The sequence below is a fragment of the Anabrus simplex genome, chromosome 13, assembly GCF_040414725.1.
Source record: "Anabrus simplex isolate iqAnaSimp1 chromosome 13, ASM4041472v1, whole genome shotgun sequence".
Classification (NCBI taxonomy): domain Eukaryota; kingdom Metazoa; phylum Arthropoda; class Insecta; order Orthoptera; family Tettigoniidae; genus Anabrus; species Anabrus simplex.
This window is the reverse complement of record NC_090277.1, coordinates 38,438,011-38,462,531: the sequence shown is the minus strand read 5'-3', so window position 1 is coordinate 38,462,531 and position 24,521 is coordinate 38,438,011. Positions and strand designations below refer to the sequence as shown.

Here is a 24,521-nt window from a genome sequence, read left to right as displayed (position 1 = left end):
ATGGTGATCATATTATGTTCCCACATATTAGAGACATTGTAGAAATATTATCGACACACACAACATTGATACCAGGTTGACAATTGAAGTCAAGTAGGAGTCAAAATATTTACAACAGGTTTTTTAGTATAATATGCTCAGCTTAAAATGATTTGTTTATTAGCTATAATCTACTATAAGTGAAAATGCTGGTTAGATAGCAAGCACAGTAGTGGAGGATGCTCCTTCAAATCTCATTCATGTGACAAGTTATTCCATCTTCTCTTAAAAGATGCAAGTATGCTGCCTGGGCCGTGAAGCTTGTGAAGTATTCACCATGTAAGTCTGAAGAGGAGTTGAACGGGATTCTTAGGTGTAAATGAAACTGCTATGTGATGCGTATTAAAGTCTGTGAAATAAGACAAAAAAGTGTTTTTGTTTTTTTTTTTGCTAGGGGCTTTACGTCGCACCGACACAGATAGGTCTTATGGCGACGATGGGATAGGAAAGGCCTAGGAGTTGGAAGGAAGCGGCCGTGGCCTTAATTAAGGTACAGCCCCAGCATTTGCCTGGTGTGAAAATGGGAAACCACGGAAAACCATCTTCAGGGCTGCCGATAGTGGGATTCGAACCTACTATCTCCCGGATGCAAGCTCACAGCCGCGCGCCTCTACACAAAAAAGTGTGTGAGTTGCTATATATTAGAGTTGTTCACTGGTGAAATTAATCTTCTTAACACATACCCTTTAGACATTAGGACAGATGTCCGGCAGCGTTGCTTGTGTGTGGTGGTCTGACAATCGCTTTACCTCTACTCCTCGTGTTGTAGAGGTGTCATTAGTGGCGGAGAGTATGTCGGGTGAAGAGGGCTGGGCGGGGCATTAAGATCGCGGGTGGTATGCGTAGGGGAAAGAGTGTCAAAAGAGTAAGTAAGAAGATTAATTCCACTAGTGAACAACTCTAATCTTAGCAACTCACACACTTTTTCATCTTATTTCACAGAATTCACATGCATCACATAGCAGATTCATTTACACCTAAGAATCCAGTCGAATTCCTCAGACTTAAATGGTAATAACTTCACAAGCTTTATGACCGCAGCAGCATATTGCATATTTAAAGAGAAGATGAAATAATTTATCACATGAATGAGACTTGATCAAGTATCCTCCACTAGCTATGCTTGCTATCTATCCAGCATTTTCACTTTGAATATTATTAATAAAGACTCTTGTTTTAATCAAGAAAAGATTTTTAGCTAATCTGCAAATCATCTTAAGCTGAGTGTTTTGATTCTTGCACATACTGAAAAATCTGTTATAAATATTTTGACTCCTATTTGACTTCAATAGTCAACCTAGTATCAGTATTATGTTCATCAATAATATTTTTACAATATCTCTAACAGATGGGAACATAAGATACCCCATTAAAACTTTTGTTTTTGCTATTTGCTTTATGTCGCACCAACATAGATATGACTTATGGTGACGATAGGATAGGAATGGGCTAGGACTGGGAAGGAAGTGGCTGTGGGCTTAATTAAGGTACAGCCCCAGCATTTGCCTGGTGTGAAATGGGAAACCACAGAAAAACCATCTTCAGTGCTGCCGACAGTGGGGTTCGAACACACTACCTCCCGGATGCAAGCTTACAGCTACGCACTTCTAACCGCACGGCCAACTTGCCCTGTCATTAAAACTTTTAAGACATGATTAACCATTTTAATCAAAATTGTAATCATAATATTTTTATATATCATTGTAAATTATTGTAAACAACTAGTTTCTAAGGAATAATTTTACGATGAAGGAGTGTAGAGACAAGAGGAGAGTCAAAGTGGAAAAATCTTCAAGGAAGGGAGTGGTGGAGAGAGAAAGGAACAAGGCCAGAATTCGCCGGCACAGCTATGACGACATACTTACGGGACCTCCTGGGTAAGAGGGGTTTCGGGTGGGGAGAACTTAAAAGATACTGAAGAACTTTCACCTTGTATTTCCTATCCCTTCACTTTCTTTCAACTCCCGCCTGTACTTCACCGGCATCAATTTAACCTTTTTTATTCATAGTTATTCCACTTATATACTCGCACACTAATCCAATTTCACTTACCTGTTATAAATTCCTGGCGACAGGCCGTCTTGAACCAGCGATCTTCATCTCCATAGTCTATCAGCTTATCCACTCAGCTAACATGTTACTTGATAATTTGAGGTGTAAACGATGTAAATATAGGTACATTACCAGTAATAGAGATGGCATTGCAAAGTAATTAATATTTACCTCAAAAGATGACTCTGTCGTCTCTCTCTCAACTGTTGCCAACTTAACTTCTATGAGGGACAAAAATACATCAAACTCAAATCACGAGTTTCATTGCCAGCAGTATGATTATTGTTTGAGAGGGAGTACAATTAGACGCAAAGAGATCAGTCGTGTGTCGAGCTCTGTGATAGTCGTAATTATTGTTTTAAGAGGAAGTATAACTAGACGAAAACAATCGAGTTGTGTGTCCAGCTATGTCAAAGTCGTGATTATTGTTTTAAGACGAAGTACAACTAGCCAAAAGAATTAAAACTCCTGTTCAGTGCTGTATCCATACTAGTAATTATCATCATTTTAGGAGGGAGTACATCTACGCAAACACTCTTGTGCCAACTTATGGTGAGTACCCATAAATTCATATCCTGTCTCAGTGATTGCAATATACTCGTATGTATAGTGTTGCTTTCCCATTCGTGATGTCATCACCAAAAGTGTACTTCCAACAACAGTTGCTCAATTAGCAATGCTGTCGCACCGAACCGAACCTAATCTAACGTGTCACTACCAGTGGTTTTCGGTGAATCACAACCTAACCTGTCACTATCAGCGGTTTTTGGTGGATAACAACATAACCTGTCACTATCAGTGGTTTCCGGTGGATCACAACATAACCTGTCACTACCAGTGGTTTTCGGTATATCACCCGGCTAAATTAGTAATATTGTCGCACATAACCAAACCTAACCTAACGTGTCACTACCAGTGATTTTCGGTGGATCACAACCTAACCTGTCACTATAAGTGGTTTTCTGTGGATAACAACCTAACCTGTCACTATCAGTAGGTTTTCGGTGGATCACAACCTAACCTGTCACTATCAGTGGTTTTCGGTATATCACCCGGCTAAATTAGTAATGCTGTCGCACCTAACCAAACCTAACCTAACGTGTCACTACCAGTTGTTTTCGGTGGATCACAACCTAACCTGTCACTATAAGTGGTTTTCGGCTGATAACAACCTAACCTGTCACTATCAGTGGTTTTCGGTGGATCACAACCTAACCTGTCACTATCAGTGGTTTTCGGTATATCATCCGGCTAAATTAGTAATACTGTTGCACCTAACCAAACCTAACCTAACGTGTCACTACCAGTGGTTTTCTGTGGATCACAACCTAACCTGTCACTATCGGCGGTTTTCGGTATATCACCCGGCTAAATTAGTAATGCTGTCGCACCTAACCAAACCTAACGTAATGTGTCACTACCAGTGGTTTTCTGTGGATCACAACCTAACCTGTCACTATCAGTGGTTTTCGGTGGATCACAACCTAACCTGTCACCATCAGTGGATTTCGGTGGATCACAACCTAACCTGTCACTATCAGTGGTTTTTGGTGGATCACCCCGCTAAATTAGGAATGCTGTCGCACCTAACCAAACCTAACCGAATGTGTCATTACCAGTGGTTTTCGCTGGATCACAACCTAACCTGTCACTATCAGTGGTTTTCGCTGGATCGCAAAATAACCTGTTACTATCAGTGGTTTTCGGACCGGGCGAGTTGGCCGTGCGGTTAGGAGCGCGCAGCTGTGAGCTCGCATCCGGGAGATAGTGGGTTCGAACCCCACTGTCGGCAGCCCTGAAGATGGTTTTCCGTGGTTCCCCATTTTCACACCAGGCATATGCTGGGGCTGTACCTTAATTAAGGCCACGGCCACTTCCTTCCCATTTCTAGGCCTTTCCTGTCCCACCTATCTGTCGGTGCGACATAAAGCAACTAGCAAAAAGAAGTGGTTTTCGGTGAATCACAATTGCTTTCGTGAGGGATGCTGGAGGCTGTTGGCCGCTTCACGGCCCTAACCTGGGTGCTTACGCCTGAAGACTCCCTTTTGCTTGTCTCTAGACCAATGGCTTTGCCACTAGCCGGACCTAACCAAACCAGACCAATAATTTTTTAACTTGCCGGACGTACATCATGTTCGTAAAGTTTTCGCGAAATCAAGTCAGCCCCATCATATCGCGCCGCTAATATCTATTTCACGAATCAACTAGTCAAGTTGAAACCCAATCCGGTACCTGTGAATTGTGTTACGCAGTCTCAAACAGCTAAATATACCAGACCATTATTTAATACGTTTAGCGGCCGCTACACGTTCCTTCGAATTATCCGCCATGTTTGCAAACATCAACTCGCTAAACACGTCATACATGACGTCATATAGACGTACGAGCAGCAGCTGCGGAGCCCGTGCTCGCCCGTGCCGGCGGATTCTGGACTTATACCGAGAGAAAAACTGAGGAAGTTCTTGATTTAGATTTCAACCCAGAAGACAGGAAATTGAAAATGAAGAATAATTTGTTGAACTAAAGACAAAAATTTATACAATACTGCCATCAACTCATTTCATCGAACAATGCCACCAACCTTTACTTAATCCTTTCTTTATTTTTCTGTGCATGTCATGTCTAATGACACAACCGAGTGGTGTTTATCAGAGCGCCCCTTGTAGGGAGTTCTGTGCCAAACAACTGGTTTAAATGTTCAGCAGTTTTTATTGTCCCTCACGTAGTATGAAGCTTGTCTGTGTTGAATACCTCGAGTAGTGCCTCACAGAATTTATTTCAGCCAATTTCGTTCCTGTGGCTGAGTGAGTTGATTCTTGTGAATTGCCAGGGAACAGATTTCTATGTAAACACATATCTATTCAGAAAACTATGATCAATTGTATTTTGTATATTTCAATGTATTGGACAATACTGAAGTGTGCCATGTTTACTTGTTCTGTACATAATAGGTTATTGTATTAATATACTATTGGCTTTATTTTCAAGTAGCTACCTTTAACAGTTTTTCTCTTTTTTTGGTTGCCAGTTTTCTTATGTTGCACAGACACAGATAGGTCGTTTGGCAACAATGGGACAGGAAAGGCCTAGGAATGGGAAGGAAGCGGCTGTGGCCTTAATTAAGTTACAGCCCCCGCATTTGCCTGGTGCAAAAATGGGAAACCATGGAAAACCATCTTCAGGGCTGCCTACAGTGGGGTTCGAACCCATTATCTCCCAGATGCGAGCTCACAGCTTTACAGTTCTCACAGGCAAAATATATTCCTGAAAATGTTTCTTCCATTCCTGCTAGTAGTTTAATGTTGCATCAACAAGTCCAAGGGAAAGGGACAGGATTATGTATGCAGCGGCATTAATTAAGGATAATTAATGATAAAATGGGGATACCACGGAAATGATTTTTAGGGCTGCCAATCCTGGGATTCGACCCCATGCAAACTCACCACCACCCACCTCTGAAGATCTTTTACACACCAATTAATCATGAAATACCTTATGAAAGAGAGGTAGCCTACTGTTACCTAAATCATCACGAGTAACTACCAGATATACTGTAGCTGTTGTGGGGTAAGTATGTGATACAGAAGAATCTCCATAACAACACTGATATAACAAGATACAGATATCCTAAATGGAAACCTCTCAAGATTTTGAACATACCACCATATGTCACAGGCTACAGTGTAAAGAACAACTCAACATTCACAGTGTCACTACTAAATTGCACACAGAGGTAAATAACACAGCAACACAATAATTAAAATTATACAAAACATATTGTAATGTCTTTCTGAAACTACCATCCGCATTTCACCTGCGTAGCTCATCAGAAAAAATCATCATTCCACTATATTTAGACATACGATACATTACTACTACTACACACGACTTGCCCGCACTTGCAATGCAAGGGTTGGGCATTTTCAAAAAGAAAGCTACTTACTGCGTATACATTTTTAATGCTTAGTTGAAAATAAAATTTAAAGCTTTAAAGATTTAAAATATGTAGAATGTTGGAACTGAGAAAGATTAGTATTAACTTCTTACTGTTCTCAGTTGAGATGTATAAGTTTCAGAAAAGTAAATTATTGAACTTGAACTTTACCGGCAATATGTTACCGTAGGGGTTGTGGACACAGCGTAAAATGATAGAAAGCACAATACCTCAATGAAGAAAATCCGTAACACAATTCACGGAATAAGCGGTACAACTGGCTAATACTGTACGGGTCGTATATAACAACATACCTTCCACTTCGAAACAAAATCGGATATTTTCATGTAGTTCAATCACATAAAGCAAACACTTGAAGAACAAATTTGATTTGTATCAGTCAGTAGAACGGGCTGAAATTAAGAAACGATGTATTACCAGTGACAACTACAGAGTATACGACACTTACTGAAAAGAGCACTGGGTGGCATGTCCCGCTATGTCAGGCTCGAAAAGGATTTATAAGAGAGAAGGACAGTCTCCGAGTATAAAGAGCCGGGAATACACAAATTCGACGTCTGTTGCTTCACCGGAAAGAAAAGATTACGAAAGAAGGTCCATAAGTCGTAACGTATGTGGACAGCCATGGAAGGAAGGACCAAAAGACTAAGCTTGACGATCCAATTTTCGTTTACTTTTTTTTTTTTTTTTTTTTTTTTGCTAGGGGCTTTAAGTCGCACCGACACAGATAGGTCTTATGGCGACGATGGGATAGGAAAGGCCTAGGAGTTGGAAGGAAGCGGCCGTGGCCTTAATTAAGGTACAGCCCCAGCATTTACCTGGTGTGAAAATGGGAAACCACGGAAAACCATCTTCAGGGCTGCCGATAGTGGGATTCGAACCTACTATCTCCCGGATGCAAGCTCACAGCCGCGTGCCTCTACACGCACGGCCAACTCGCCCGGTCTTCGTTTACTAACGGAAATAAAATCGTACAGTTTTTTTTTATGCATACCTGCATGCACTATCATTATAGTCCGTTATGCTTTTCAGCGTTCAGTCTGCAAGCCTTTGTGAATTTACTAAACGTCGCCACAATCCTCTATTTGCAACTAGTGCCGTGACCTCATTTAATTCTATACCGTACCAGTACCGTTACCCCTTATTTTTAAATCGTTAGAGACTGAGTCAAACCATCGTCGTCTTGGTCTCCCCCCACTCCTCTTTCCCTCCATAGGAGAGACTATTATTCTCGTAGGTAACCTATTCTCCTCCATTCGTCTCACATGACCCCACAACCGAAGCCGGTTTATGTGTACAACTTCATCCATCAAGTTCATTTCTAATTCAGCCTTTATCTCTTCGTTCTGAGTACTCTCTTGCCATTGTTCCCACCGGTTTGTAAAAGCAATCATTCTCGCTACTTAAATGTCAGTTAGGTACCTCTAAGTTATGAATAAGAAATCCTGAGTCCACCCAGCTTTCGCTCTCGTAAAGCAAATTTGGTCTGAAAACAGACAGGTGCAAAGATACTTTCGTCCGGGAGCTGACTTCCTTCTTACAGAACACTGTTGATCGCAACTGCGAGCTCACTGCATTACCTGTAGGCTACTACACCCTATTTCAATTTCACTTACTATATCAAGCTGGGAGAGCACACAACCTAAATACTTACAATTAGCTACCTGTTCCAGCTTTGTATCACCAATCTGACATTTGATTTTGTTGACTTTCTTACCTACTGGCATCAGTTTAGTCCTTGAGAGGCTAATATTGTCTTACCGTACCGGTACTCATTGTACCTACTTTCAAGTTCCAAGATATTAGACTGCAGGCTTTCAGGACAATCTGCCATTAAGACCAAGTCTTCAGCATAGGCCAGACACACTACATTTCCACCTGACTGAATCACTCCCTGCAAATGTATACCTTTCAGCAGATGATCCATGTACCGTGAAGTGGGGTAACTTAGGCCATACAGGGCAACTTCGGCCACTGACGAATAGCAACACTTATTTTCTCCGGCCTTCTACACTGGAAAGGATGAACCAGTTGCAACAACTAAAATGCACATACAATAGAATGCTCTATCAATACTCGGTAGTCCAAATAACATTGGCGGGCTCATTGTGGAGTCAATCGATTTTTTCGCAGCCCCGACTATTGTCTTGTCTGGTAACAGCAGAAAACAAACTGTTCTCTAGCCCCAGCATTCGATTCTCCATTCTAGTGGTTTATGGGATCAAAATGTAAGTTTGTCTAGTTACTGATCAACACAATTTGATGCATGTTAATCAAATAGGTTTTTCAGGGAATAGCTTTGTGATAAATGTTGTCCTCTTCCGGGGTAACTTCGGCCATGCCAAGAACGTACAGGAAAACATTACGCGGCCGCGGATATTGTAATTACAATCATGTTTACTTCAAGAACGCTTCAGAAGAGATTAATAAAGGCACAATAACAATAAACGGGGAAGTTTATCCCGACACGGAGGGGAAAGACAGTTTCCATTTTCAATGATAAATAGACGGATATCAGTTGATTTGGATGATACATATTTAAGAACTTAACGCCGGCCCAGATATTTTCTAATTTAGAAGACAGTGTATTATGAGAACAGTCTACAAGATTGTTTCTCTTCCGACCGCCTTTTCTCTCCATACAATTGGGCTTTATGATTTCCGTACCTTTTATTTATTATATTTTGTACCATTACAAATATTTACGCAATGCAACATGTAATTTGTAATATCATACAATGCTTGTATGCTTAGGCTAAATAAAATAGTGTCTTCTTTTGGGAAAAAGTGAATTTGATCACTATACATCTTTTTCAGCATAAATCGTTTTAATTTGTTTGTGATTGTTGATACGGGGCGTTTTGCAGGTTTTTAAAAAACATTTACGGTGGCCGAAGTAACACTGCATCGAAGAAAACTTCGTTTCTTGAGTTATTTTTATGGCGGCCGAAATTACCCCAAAACACGGGGTAACTCCGGCCACTTTTCGATAATCATTATTCCTTACTGAATTACGGTGAGAACAAGACCAACTACAATATCTCAGACCTTAATCGACCTATCGAAACGGTCCATAATGGCGGCAGCTGGATGCTAGCAAATACAGTAGAGACAATACAATACAATACGATTCCATAAATAATTTTGTTTTACAGAACATCAGTTCATATACAGTTGCTTCTCACCTGGACGGAAGCAGCTCTACTGGCCCGTCAGAATCTTACAGTGCGGTTAGGTGCATGTACCTAAACAGCAGCAGTATCCGAAACAAACTTGAGGAAATAGAAATTCTGTTGCACATTATAGGCCAGGTAGATATATTGGTTGTGACAGAAACTTGGGTAAAAAGTGAGGAGGCGAAATACTATAATATACCAAATTATAGAAGCATCTTTTCACACAGAGACGGCCAAGCTGGAGGTGGCTTAGGTATTTACATTTTGCACTGTTGGAAAGCAAATGTGAAAATGAATTGTGAACTTGATCATAGCTTGATATGGGTTGAAATTTATAGGGATAAATTTACTAGTAGTAAATATAAAAGTATTGATTTAATTGCAGGATATAACCCAAATAGGAATAATGCCATTCCATTTCTAGCGTCCCTCGAACGTTTTCTAAGTAAAACAACTAACAATTTATGCCTATTTTTGGGTGACACGAATATTGATATCTTAAGTAGTGACCAACTAAAAAGAAAATATATGAACCTGCTTTCTTGCTATGATTTCAAGCAATGCAATAATGTATATCCAACACGAATATCTGATACCACAAGCACTTTAATAGATCATGTGTCTATCTGGAATATATTATTATTTATCAAATGTTGGTAAATTGAGTTATTTTTATGGCGGCCGAAGTTACCCCAAAACACGGGGTAACTCCGGCCACTTTTCGATTTTATTTTAAAGAAACTTAGTTATCTTATCCCACAACATCTTCTAAAACAGATCTACTACTCTTTAATTCATAGTCACCTACAATATTTGACCATAATATATTAATATTTGATATTCCTTTGCCAAATTCTAAATCTCCATCACAATCGCTAGAACTGAAAAGGCTGAAAACAACTAATGTAGACCAAAATGATGATAGACCTGAAAGTAGTAATATCACTGAACATAACACAAAAGTCATAAACAACACTACTAGTAGAATTGACATAATGTATAATTCCTTTATTGACCAGCTACCGCGTAGTACACAAAAACAGAAAGCACAAAGTCATCGAACATAAAGAACTGGTAGCTTGCCATGGATATCTTCTGAACTTCTCAGCCTTATTTTAAGCGACGTGACATTTTACATGCAAAACTTAAAAATCCCACCCTAAAGAATAACATCAATCTCAATCAGGAATATCGCAGGTGTAGAAACAATGTGACAAATCTAAAAAGGAGCTTAAATAATAAATATTACTCTGAAAAATTTAGAATTCATAACAAGAACCCAAAGGAAACGTGGAAAATAATCAATGAAATCATACATAACAGAAAAACAACAAAAGGCGATAATTGTACATCTCTAGAAATAGATAACAAGATAATTACAGACAGTCAGGAAATATGTGAATCATTAAATTTATATTTTTCAAATATTGCTAAAACCCTGGCTTCAGCAATCCCTCCCCAGAGCACTGAAACACTTGCGGTTCCTAGTTACTTGAACTCATTTTACCTATATCCAACTGATGAAACAGAAGTAAGATCTATAATATCAAATCTAAAAAACAAGAGTACCTGTGGGCAGGATGGTATAACTGCCAACTTTCTAAAAGAATTCCAGGATTCTTTAAGTGGGATGCTAACAGATATCATTAACAAATCCTTGGCATCTGGTACATTACCTAGTGAGCTAAAAATAGCTAAAGTAGTTCCTGTCTTCAAGGGTGGGGACGGGAGGAATCCTAGTAACTATAGGCCTATCTGTATTCTTTCCATAATCTCCAAAATATTAGAAACTATTGTTAAAAAGAGACTTCTCACTTTTTTAAACAAAAATAATTTCTTTTACAATGCACAATATGGCTTTTGTGAGAACTCTAACACTGAAATAGCAACCGTAGATCTCATAAATATGCTGCAAGAGTCAATAGATTTTAATAGTTTTGCTGGTGGGTTGTTTATAGATCTAAAAAAGGCCTTTGATACAGTGGACCATGAAAGACTGTTAGCTAAATTAGAGAGAGCAGGAGTTTGTGGTGTTGCATTGAAGTGGTTTGATAATTATCTGTCCGATAGAAAACAGTATATAGTGCTGAATAACTGTAGGAGCTCAGCAATTAGGGTTACCCATGGCGTTCCACAGGGGTCAGTATTAGGGCCGATTCTCTTCCTAGTCTACATCAATGATATTGCAACTTGCCGCTTGAAAGGACGTATCACACTGTATGCCGACGACACAAACTTGTTCTATACTGGTTGCAGTATAGACTCCGTTGTTAAGGATATGCAGGAAGACCTCAATACTCTGTGCTTTTGGTTTCAAGCAAATAAATTAACTATTAATGTGCAAAAGACTAATTATATGATAATGACAAAACAAGGTCAGAATGAAATCCCACACAGTAAAATATATATGCAGAATACTGAAATAAAACTAGTTAGAACTGTCAAATATCTTGGGTTGGTTATTGATAGGAACTTGAACTGGACAGACCATGTTGAATACATTACTAAAAAGATCACACCTGTTGCAGGTATTTTAAAGAAACTTAGTTATATTATCCCACAACATCTTCTAAAACAGATCTACTACTCTTTAATTCATAGTCACCTACAATATTTGAATGTAATCTGGATGCGCTGTAAGAAGTCTGACTTGAATGAGCTAATGGTAGTACAGAATAGAGCTGTTAGAAATATACTTAATCTTCCCTACTTAACACCAATAAAATATCTATACCTGAGTGCTAAAATACCACCCCTAAGCATGAGTGCAGAATTCAATACAGCTGTACTCATGTATAAAATAAAACATAAATTTATACAACACAACACTACATATACTCTAAATTCTGACAACCATCCATATAGTACTAGGCATGCAAATGACTTTGCCTTATACAATGTTTGCTCTTATAAATATGGTATAAACAGCTTGAAGTTCTCTGCAGTCCAGTTATTTAATAACATCCCTGTGGAGATAAAAACAGCACCAACTTTGGCAAAATTCAAACAAAGAGTCAAGCATTATTTTTGGGAAAGGTACAGTACTGTTTAAATCAGAATATCAGTTGTCATTTAAGGCATTCTCCCAAACAATCTTGCAAACCGTCCGGAACTATTCTTGTACATCTACAGCTTTTATGTTATGTAAATGTAAATACTCTGTAATCTGTTCTTGTACCTCTGCAACTCTGTGTTATGTATATATACTGTAAATACTCTGTAATCAATTCCTGTACGTCCGCAACTTTTATGTTATGTAATTGTAAATAATCTTAAATCTATTCTTGTACTTCAGCAACTCTTATGTTATATAAATGGAAATACTCCATAATCCATTCTTGTACCTTTGGAACTTTCATGTTATGTAAATGTAAATACTGTCAGAAATAATTCTCTGTAATCCTCATATTAATGATGTACAAATTTTATATATTGTATGTGTTTATATGTTCAACCGTTTACTAATTATCATATATACACAAACTATATTTTGATGTGTAAGTGCCCGCCAGTATGTAATGTCCTGTACAATTCCTATGTATGAGCCTGCAGGCTCGTTGGAAATAATTGAAATAAATGAATGAATGAATAAATGAATGAATGAATGAATGAACAATACGCGACACTGAGCGAGATATCGAGGGACAGCTATTGGAGCCCTCTCTACCGAGTAGACCTGAAAACTACTGATTCTGTCACAAGAGCACGTGTATTTTTGTGTGAAGTTTTTGGTGTTGATTATGCGTTTTCAGTGAGTTGACATAATTAAATAGTAGCGTGTGTCATTCCTTCATATCTCCTCTCAACATGAGGGGAAAGGTATGTGCTGTATTTGGCTGCAGTAACTATGAAGTAGAGAAGAATGCGCGGTCGTTCTTCAGGTTCCCTCGTGACAAGAAAATGTAAGTAATATTGTGTTTGCATATATATTCTTCCAGTGACAGATTTTTATAGTACTTCATAATCTTCTGACCTCCTCGACCCATGTTTTAACTGGCTTAAAATGTAATAGGCATATTTTTTTGTATAGTGCAGCAGTTAACCTTCAATACCGATGTGTTGTTGTAGGTGTGATCTGTGGGTTTTGAAATGTCACAGAAGTGATTTGGATATGGTGTACAAGAAAGAAGGGACGTTACACTTATATAGGAATATATTATAAGATCTGTTCAGATCATTTCCAGGCCAGCGACTTTAAAAATCCTCGACTATACAGCCAAGGGTATGTTACATTTTTACTCTAATTGTACATAAATATTCCTCAAAGCATCACTATCGACAACATTTTCATACTTTTCTTTCTTTCATCCCTCTTCTCTTTTATAGATTTTCTTTCTGTTATTGGGCTTCATGTTAAGAGGAAAATTGTGCAGCTATTAAATGTTAATTCATTGCATCATATGTGTAAGGAATGTGTCAATATTTTTATTGACAAGTGTCTTAATGTGATGATACAATGTTTTTAAATGAGAAAAAGTGACACCGAGGTGTCATATTTTTTCACCTTCTCCTTCCTAACGTTTTTGGACCTGGCGCTAATGCTCGTAGAAATTGGTATTTTTCCACCTTAATTTACTTTGAATTCCTGTCGTCGCTCTCCCTAACTACTTCTAGTTCTAATACTCTCTTTGACTCCGAGATGGCGTGAGTATCTGTTCCTTATACAAGCTGACATCTAGTCGGAAACTTGGTACTACGTTGCTCCGCCCACTGGCCAATGGGAGTATCCTGCCTCAGCGAGGCCTTTGTTGCATTAAGAAGGTGGCCATTTTTCTGTAGTGACTGGGAGAAGATGTATCGTGTGTCGAGTGGCTACTTGGTACTTAAGTATCTTCCAAAAAATGTGATGGACAACGGCTGAAGATTTACGGGTGAGAGGGCTCACCTATTAGCCTCGGAATTTGCTGTTTTAATTTCACCTGGGGAACGTCCACAAACTGTATGTATCTTTGTTTATTAAACTTCTTTTGGAAAACATGAAGATAAAATGGTGACCGGCGTCCTTTCAAACTTCTGATCTTTCGATATTGGGGAACCGAAGTAAAAAGGATATAAATCGCACGGAAGTGGTGATGTGTCTAGAAATTGTCTGCGTAGAAGCGATCAATCTCTTTTTTAAAAAAAAGAAAAAAAATTGGTATAAAATATATTGCAGTGCAGGTTGGATTTATCAAATACTATTATTGGCACTGGATCCTTGTAATGTTTTGGTGAAGGACTAGTAAATTTCAATCTAAATTGTTTTATAAGAGAATTGAATACGATACTAAACTAATTTTAACGACGCTGTTAATTTCATGGTAATGTGTCTGATTTTGAACTACTTAGCTCTAGTCAAGGGGCAGTGAACTTATTTTATTGTTTTCTGGGTTTCCTACTTATTTTTCTTACCCTTTGGGTCCTTTGACCTAAATTTGATTTTTTTTCTGCCTTTGATTCCGGTGGGATTTGATTTTGCGATGTTTTGGCGTGGGTCCGTCGGCATGGCAACGGATGTTGGTGATGATTGTTGAAAAATAAACAGTCCTGACGGTGGATAACTTTGCTTCCTGGTTCGTCCTTCTGGACTTGATTTCTTGAGTTTCCTTTAATTTATTGTATGTTTTGTCGGTCTCCCTTCTCTTGCATCCGTGTAATATGTTATTCTGATTCATTTGTTAATTTTAACTTCTCCCTACGTGTTGTGTTTTTAGTAGATTAACTTACTGGTCTCCCTGTGAGGACTGCCCTTTGATTGAACTGGGTAGTTCATGTGACTTGGCGTTTAACTGATGTTTTTTCATTTTATACTAATAATATTTTCATTAGTTCTAGTTCGTGGGGCCCCCTTAATAACCTTAGCATATGATTAGATTATTTTCTTGCTATTAATTCAATTTCATCTTAAATGTTATATTTTCAATCTTACGTCGTGGGCGTTTTCCAATTTCTATTTGCTGTTTTTTCTTTTAACTAATAAATACTATCTTACTTTAACAAAAACGCTGGTGTCCTTCCTTTTAGTAAAATGACTTCTGATACCCGGTTTAATTTTCAACTGTTTGATGTGTCATCCCGTTACTTCTGGTGGTGAGTAACAACTAGTTTCTTACTATTGTTTGGTGGGTACGTGAGCGCGCTTCTTGGCCTTTCTTCTAACCCCTTGTGCTTTACCTGATTTGATTGTTAAAACCTTGCTGACTTTAACGTGGTGTTTCGGGTTTTGGCTGCGTATCGGGTCAAAAGACAAATCGAACCGTAAGAGTTTAGGCAGGAATGCTAAAGCTAAAGAAGTAATGCATAAGTGAAAGATCAGGCAATTTCACAGCAGGCCATTTCGCACCTTGTTTATATGTTTAATTTCAGTCTTTGAATAATAACCTTTTAAATAATTCTTCATTCATTTATCCAGAATTGCTTTAGCAACTTTGAAGTTAATATCTCAATAACACTTTCATTCTAGACGTAATTTATTTATCCATTTCCGTATATACATTTCCATTGATATTTGAATTTAGCGCGATTTTTTTGGTCAAGTCACTAGGAGCGTTACCGTCGAATTGTCTCCCATTTTAGCAAGGCTAAATCCGTAAGTGTCGCGTATTGTCTCTACTGTATTTGGTGCTAGCATGCGTTTGTTTTGATTTGTGTAAGCCGTGTTGTTACCAAATATTTACGGAAATTTGAATATTATTAATCGTACATTATATATATTTATTTATAGTCTTAAGAAGGTTATAGATTTTCTTTCAGTGCCGTAAGAATCTGTTTGTTCTCAAAGAGCTTATTTATTCCAACAATGTTTGGTGGTGATTAGGTTACTGTTGATTCTCGTGTTCTCCGCAGAAAATATTTTCTTCATTTTTAGTTACATATGCAATATGTTTATAGTTTAATGTGCTGTGTGCCTGGATGTAAGTAAGAGCTTCAGTGTTCCCGTTACCAAAAGACCTAGTATTAAGGCAAAATTGGGTTAAGAGCATTCGTAAGGAAAAGTTAGAACCGAATCATAGACTAATAATGTTGTGTGCATTAATCATTTTATCATTTTCGAAATCAAATGTATTGTGAGGGAAGACATTATATACCCATAGAAGGTGATGATCTAATTCGAGTGCCGCACAAATTTCCGAAGTTAAAACTAATGATGCCTATGCTAGCATTTGCCCTATCAGCCAACGTAGGTCCCTTGCTACAAAGAAAATTAAATAAGTCCCAGAAAGATACGGAAAATCATGACTAAATTAATCTTGAACGGTGGTGCAAGAAAGTAATTAATTATCAACGTTTTACAATGAACATGCGTAAACTAAACCTAACCCCATTTCCCGGGAGTGAACATGAGGATTAGTTTCTTTTTTATATAAAATAATATTATGGCATCAATTCTGGTGAGTTTTAAGGTGATGAGTGCTCTAGTTGGTCAAGTGTATCATACAAATAGTGCTTGTACCTACTCAACAATATAGGTGGATTTTGGAGGGTTGAAATTTTGTTGGAGAAACTTGTTTGCATTTTATTTACATAATTGGCTGTGGATAATGGTGGTGTTACATAGTATTTCATTTAAAGTTAATAATGTTCTTTGTTGACATCTATATATCGTATTTGCTGACCGGAGATTTATATGTGAAATATTCTTATACTCTGTGTCTGTTTCAACCGGACATTGATACAATAATTTCCCCTTCATTATTTTCCTCTCTGAAATTTCATTTAGACTTACAATACGCGATAAAGCTACTTTTGGTGTTTAATTATTCATATTTTGAGTTAGTGAGTTGCATTTCATGACGTTCGACTTGTGATATTTTCTTTTGGTGACTCGGAATAAGCAGACATAACCTTTTCCACAATCTCTCATATCGCACACCGATGTCCGCCATGTTTTTTCTGGATTACGGTCTGATGTAATTGCAGTTGGTCTTGATGAGAACTATGTTCATATTTAAAAATGAAGAACAAACAAGGCAGAATTTACATTATATTTTTCAGAAAATTAGAGGGAATATTTCAATTTTATTTTTAAAAATATACGAAAAAGTGGCTGAAGTTACCACGTTTTACGGTAAACTACAAACAGCAAAGGTGAAAGTTTACAGCCTTGTCTAAGCCCTGTAAGTATCCTGAACCAAGAAGTCATTATACCCTAAATTCTCCTGCAGCCCAATTGTCATCATATATTCCTTCGATTGATTTTAATAATCTACCCTTAATTCCATAGCCCCCCAGTATGGTGAACACCTTTTCCCTCAGTATCCTGTCATATGCTTTCTCTAGATCTATGAAAAATAAACACAGCTGTCTATTTATCTCGTAACATTTTTAAATTATCTGGCGCATACTGAAAATCGGACCCTGACAGCCCCTCTGCGGTCTCTAACCACACTGCCTTTCATCCAACTTCCTCTGAACCACTGATTGCATCCTATCTTCCAAGATGCCAGTGAATACTTTGCCTGGTATAGAAATCAATGAGATACCTCGATATTTTGTTGCTATCCTCCCTGTTTCCTTGCTTACAGATAGGTGCAATTATTGCTTTTGTCCAATCTGAAGGTACCTTACCAACACTCCATTCTAATCTTACTATTCTATGAAACAGTTTCATGACTGCCTTCCCACTATACTTTATCATTTCAGGTCCAATTTCATCTATTCCTGCTGTTTTATGACAATGGAGTTTATTTACCATCCTTTCCACTTCCTCAAGCGTAATTTCACCAACATCATTTTCTTCCTCTCCATGCGCGTCGTTTACTACCCCACCAGGAGGATTTCCTTTTACGTTGAGAAGATTTTCAAAATATTCCCTTCACTTCTCCAGTAATTCCCTGGGATCTATTATGAATTCACCTGAATTACCCTAAACACTGTTCATTTCCTTTTTCCTTCTCTTCCTAAGATTCTTTAATACTATCCAGAAAGGTTTCCCTGCTGCTTGACATAGCCTTTCCAGGTTCATACCAAAATCTTCCCGAGATTTCTTTTTGGATTCAAGAACAATTTTTTTCACTTTGTTTCATTCATCTACGTACAATTCCCTGTCTGCATCAAAACTTGTTTGCAGCCATTTCTGATAAGCCTTTTTTTTTTTTTTTTTTTTTACATTTACAAGCTGTTTCACTTCATCATTCCACAAAAAGTTCGCTTTTTACCACCTTTACACACAGTTGTTTCTAGGCATTCCCTTGCTCTTTCTACTACAGCATTCCTGTATGCCACATATTCTCTTTCTCTACCCTGAACCTGCTTACTGTCCATTGTTTGAAACTTCTCACTAATCATATCCATGTGGTTCTGACTAATTTTTCTACTCTTGTTCGTTTGCAGACAGATTTCACTTTCTTTATATTAGGCCCAGAGATACTTAGTTCACTACAGGTCACTGTATCATCGAAAAATCCCCGAAGAACTCATAGATTCCTAACAGACTTCCTGAATTCGAAGTCGGTTGAGATATAGTCTATTATGAATGTGGTACCCCTAGCCTCCCATGTGTAGAAGTGAATAGCCTTATGCTTGAAGAATGTATTCGTAACTGCTAAAAACTAGCACAGATGTCCAGCAAACGCTTCCCATTCCCATTAGCTTCCATGTGTTCGCAACATTTGCCAATCACCCTTTCGAATCCTTTAGTTCTATTTCAATTCTCGCATTGATATCGCTCATTAGCACTATGCTGAGATAATTCTCGTCCTCATTCCTCCAGCTGCCAAATCTACCCACATTATTCGCTCATTTACGTGCCTAACAGAAACTATGTTGCGTGCAATGGTATTTCTGATAAGCAGCCCTACCCCATACTCTGCCCTTCTGTTTCTAACACCCGTCAAGTATACTCTATAATCTCCTATCTCTTTCTCGTTATCTCTTCTTATTCGAATAGTACATCCAGATGCATCCTCTTTGCTGACTCAGCCAGTTCCACTTTATTTCTTATATAGGCCTCATTCATATTGATAGCCCCCCATCGAATTCCATTTTGTTCACCAAGTTGTTTCCAAGGAGTGCCTCGCCTGTCAAATGAGAGTGAGACTCCATTACTCCCATAGATCCGAGGCTTAGTTAAAACGTTCTGAGCTTGGTAAATAAATGAAGCAGGATACTACCCCACTTACACAGAGTCCGTGTGAGGACCTCTGTTCTAATGGTTAGGGACTACCGGTGGATTGCGTAGTCCTAGCCGCCTGATCACAAGAAGGGTCATGACTCAGAGTATGTCTGAGAACCCATTACCATATGGCGACCAGTGCTTAGTAGCGTGTGTTTCAGTCTCCAGGTTTATCAGTGATTTGAAGGTGTAAGATCGGCATTTACGTGTGGAACTTTCAACTAAGTGATAAGTAAAACTACCGTGCTACGAACAGCCAGTTCAAAGTGTACCACAAGTAATTAAGAACATAATCCTTCTTGTAAACAGCCATGCCAGGGAAAGGAAAGGTAGTAACAACGGACAGCCCAGTGAAGCGCGCCCTACAGGAAGCTCTGAGAGACAAGGAAACACTCGCCACGCTAGCAAACATCATACAAGACCAGGTAGCCAGGGCCGTTATAGACCAACTTAAAGCTACGATAGATTTTAATACGAAAGTAATCGAGGAGGTGAGGGAAGCGCTCGAAGCCAGAGACAAGACAATATCAGACCTCAGGGAGCAGCTCGAAACTAAAACCGATGCTCTCGAACAATATCAACGGCGGCAATCACTGCGTGTGTTCGGGGTGCGGGAATCGAGTGGTGAGGACACGGACAAAATTGTCATTGAGCTAGCTGACAGTATTGGAGTACATTTAACGCACGAGGACATAGACAGAAGTCACAGGGTAGGCAAGATAAGTACAGATAAGCCGCGTCCGATAATAGTGAAGTTCGTGTCATACCGCAAACGGAACGAACTATTCAAATCTAAAAAGAAACTGAAAGGAATGGGCAAAACAATTAGAGAAGACCTCACGTCAATCAGGATGAAACTGTTGCAAGAAGCGATCACTAGATTTTCTGTGTCCAATTGTTGGACAATAGACGGTACGATTATTGTGAAACACAATGGTGTGAAATATCGTGTGTCGAGCCGAGCGGAATTGGACAGGATCAAATAAACCGACAGACTGAAACTAACATGGCACTACACATTTTACAGTTTTAACTAACTTAGACACTAGACTTTTAATTACTAGACTATAATTACTATTCAAACTATTACTTTTAGGTTATATCTTCATTAGATTTACATATAATAACTAGGCAAGATAGCGTACAGGTTGGCAACTCAAAGCGAGAGTGCTGAACATGCTTCTATTTTCGGCAAGGTTACTGGTGGTCAGCTGAGCGGAATCTCCGCTCCCATACCTACACAGCCCCCTAGTACTAATCCGCTTACAAATGCTTTTAACAACTTTCCAAATTCCTTACAGGTAGTACATGCTAACGTTCAAAGTCTAATTCCTCACTTCCACGAACTCCGTAACATTATTGCTAATGTCAACCCTCACATCGTCATGAACGGAGAAACCTGGATGAAACCGTGGTTGTCAGATTCTCTTGTCCACCTCGAAAATTATACCTTGATCCGAAATGATCGCACAGGTAAAGCCGGCGGCGGAGTAGCTATGTATGTTAGGAACGACTTAAAATATAAAATAATTTACAAAACAACTAGTGAATACTGCGCAAGGCCCGAGTTCATGTTCATTGAAATTGAGGCTTTAGGTGTAAAGTGCTTACTGAGTGTTGTGTATCGCCCACCAAAGATTGGATACATCACCGACCTTGAAGACATCTTACTTGACCTCCTACCTAGGTATGAGCATGTTTTATTACTAGGAGACCTCAATACTGACATCCTTAACGACAAAATGACTGAGACTAAACAACTAATCAACATATTTAAATCTTGTAACATGACGATTTTGCCACTTAAACCAACACATCACACAGCCACGTCACATACATTACTGGACTTAATTGTGACGAATAACCCTGACAGAGTACTGACCCACGGGCAAATGTCTGCTTGCGGACTATCCAATCACGACTTAATTTATTTAGCTTATTCACTTAAATGCCCCAAGTACAGACCTAAATTAATTACATTCAGAGATATAAAACGTATAAATAACGAAGCCCTATTAGAAGATGCTGCAAACATACCTTGGCATAATGTCCATATTTTAGATAATATAGATGATAAAGTGGAGTTCTTAAACACACAACTGCTAGCTCTCCTTAATAAACACGCGCCAAAACGCACTGCTCGTGTAACACGCCCTGCGGCTCCATGGATGACGCAGGAAATACGAGACTTAATGACAGAGAGAGACAAAGCTTTCAGAAAATTTAAAACTAGCCAAATACCAAACGATTTTGACCTGTACAAGGCCCTTCGTAACAGAACCACACAGGCCGTAAGGAATGCTAAAATAAGACACTCACAGAACATTTTGCTAACCCGAAACACGACAACAATCTGGAAAACAGTTTAAAAAATGGGCATAGGCAGAAATAAAATACATACTGCTGACGTTAAAATATCACTAGATGATTTAAACCAATACTTTACTACAAGACCCGTTAACATTGACGAGACAACAAAAGAACAGACGATTAACAAAATTCTACACAATGGCAATACTAACAATGGAGGAGAACAATTATATTTTTCCCTCGTAACTCCTACAGAAGTGAGACAAATTGCACGATCAATAAAGACAACTGCGACAGGATGTGACGAGATTGTTCCACAGTTACTGTTAAAAACTCTAGATGTAATCCTACCAACTCTAACCCACATCATAAATACCTCACTGATAACCGGCATATTCCCTTCCCTTTGGAAATATGCAATTGTTCGCCCCCTCCCCAAGACCAACAATCCCGTGGAACCCAAAGACTATCGATCCATTTGCATTTTACCATTTCTGTCCAAAATTTTGGAGAAAATAGTTCACAAACAAATAACCGCATATTTAAATAACAATATGCTTCTTGACAAATACCAGTCTGGTTTTAGAAGCAATCATAGCACAACTACTGCACTGCTTAAAGTTACAAACGACATAGGAGTAGCTATGGATAAGGGAGAAGTTACTGTTTTAACTCTTCTAGACCTTAGTAAGGCCTTTGACTGCGTTGACACGGACATACTAATAGCAAAATTACGTGCTCTTAATTTCTCACAAAGCACACTATCCTGGATGTATTCCTATCTCTCTGATCGCCGGCAGTGTGTATCTACAGGTGAAAATTTCTCTTCATGGCAATCTGTAGAGACTGGAATACAACAGGGGTCAGTGCTAGCGCCACTCCTATTTTCGATCTTCATTTCAGGACTAACACAAGTAATTAAACATTGTCAATATCATGTGTACGCAGACGACATACAGATATATACACATGCACACCCTCGTGACTTACCGACTGCAATAAATAATATGAACGACGACCTAGGAAGAATATGTAGGTGGACCGATGACCATGCACTAAAAATCAATGCCCAAAAATCACAGTGTATTCTTTTAGCTACCCAAAAAACCCACGCACGACTTACAGACATCCATACCCACTCAGTAACATTAAGAGGCACTCAGTTACAATTCAAAGACACAGTTAAAAACTTAGGGATGATAATGGATAAAAACCTTAGTTGGAACGATCATGTAACAGGTATATGTCAGCGAGTGTTTTATTCCTTACATTCCCTTAAAAAACTCAGAGATCTACTCCCCCAAAATGTAAGAAAACTGCTTATCCAAAGTATGGTAATGCCAATATTCGACTACTGTGACGTAGTATACAGTAACCTGAATGCCTCACTTTCCATCAAGCTCCAAAAGGCACATAACGCATGCGTTCGATTTATTTCAGATATACCAAAGTTTAGCCATATTTCTCCCGCGTTTGCTAGGCTTTCATGGCTACGCTTAAGAGAGCGACGAAATTTACACACTCTTTCCCTGTTACATCGTATACTGAACCTTAACACACCTGAATACCTTGCCACACAATTCCATTACCTAGCATCGCCTTCTAGTATTCCTACCAGATCATCATCCACCGCAGTACTAAGCATTCCCATTCACCGCTCAACTGGCTACAGTAGATCATTTATAGTCGCCGCCAGCCGAATTTGGAATTCCCTACCTGCTGAAATTAGGAGCGAGTCAAACCACCTCCGCTTTAAGAAACTCTGTCAAACCTGGTTAATAAATAATAATGATTTCTTATAACATAGTAGGATTAGATCATAGTTAAGTTTTAGATTAATTAAAACATTTAATTGCTACCTTAAGATATTAAACTGTAGATAATTTAGTGTATATTTAACTCTTCATGTAGGTGTATGTATGGTCGGACAGAATAGCAGGCTTCATAGCCTGAGTCCCGCCATATAAAACAAGACAATAAATAAATAAATAAATAAATAAATAAATAAATAAATAAATAAATAGCAACTGGTATCCCAACCTTCAGGACCACTAGGCCACTCAGCCATTGCCCATGGTTCATGAACTAGGATGTGAATACAGTAACCCACTCCATGAACCATCAGTTTTTATTATTATTATTATTATTATTATTATTATTATTATTATTATTATTATTATTATTATTATTATTATTATTATTATTATTATTAATATTATTATTATTATTATTATTATTATTATTATTATTATTATTGCACTAAATTTTGAAATTTTATTCCTCCCTTCCTGTTTCTCTTATTCAAAATTTGGTAAGCAGAAGATCTGAATAAACAATAACAATATAATACTGAGCTTTTAGCCCCAACAACAATGACTTAAAGTCCAAAATCAGGTACAAAATTAGCGGGAATTAACCGCATGATAATATACGAGGGATGAGTATTATATCTCTGAAACAGGTAGGGGAGGATGGGGCACAATGAAACAATAGCATTACATTCTTTGAATTAATGTGTAGAAATAGGGCTTCTGTGCGGTGCACACTTTAGCTGCTACCTGATTCCTTATACCCATTTCAATATGGCTGCTCTTCTTTGTTTATATGTGGCATGTCATTTACTGTTTTGGCGTACCTGAAGTAATTTTTAAAGGTTGTGAACATTTTGATATTGTTCAGTCTGTATTAAATTTTTCGTTATTCAAACGTGTACATTTTAAACTGTGCAGCTTCAGGTTCCATATTGGCAAGTAACAGCAATTAATTATTATGATTTTGTATACTAAATTCGTATGAATGAAAGAGATGCTTTGGGGCACAATGAAACGTTTCATTGTACCCCATGACCCCATCACTTCCTTTGGGCAAAGGGATGTTCTTTTCTGTTTTTGCTCTC

General features: G+C 38.3%; 1 protein-coding gene across 1 annotated transcript in view; it reads right to left on the bottom strand.

Annotated features, from left to right (window-relative positions):
* The window catches only part of LOC137502871 (zinc finger protein 184-like), an 88,422-nt gene extending 86,200 nt beyond the window's left edge, over window positions 1–2,222 (bottom strand). Inside the window, exon 1 of the mRNA XM_068230030.1 lies at window positions 2,092–2,222. The gene's annotated coding sequence lies outside the window, so the exon portion shown is untranslated. The remainder of the gene's footprint in view (window positions 1–2,091) is intronic.
* Between the last annotated feature and the right edge of the window lie 22,299 nt (window positions 2,223–24,521).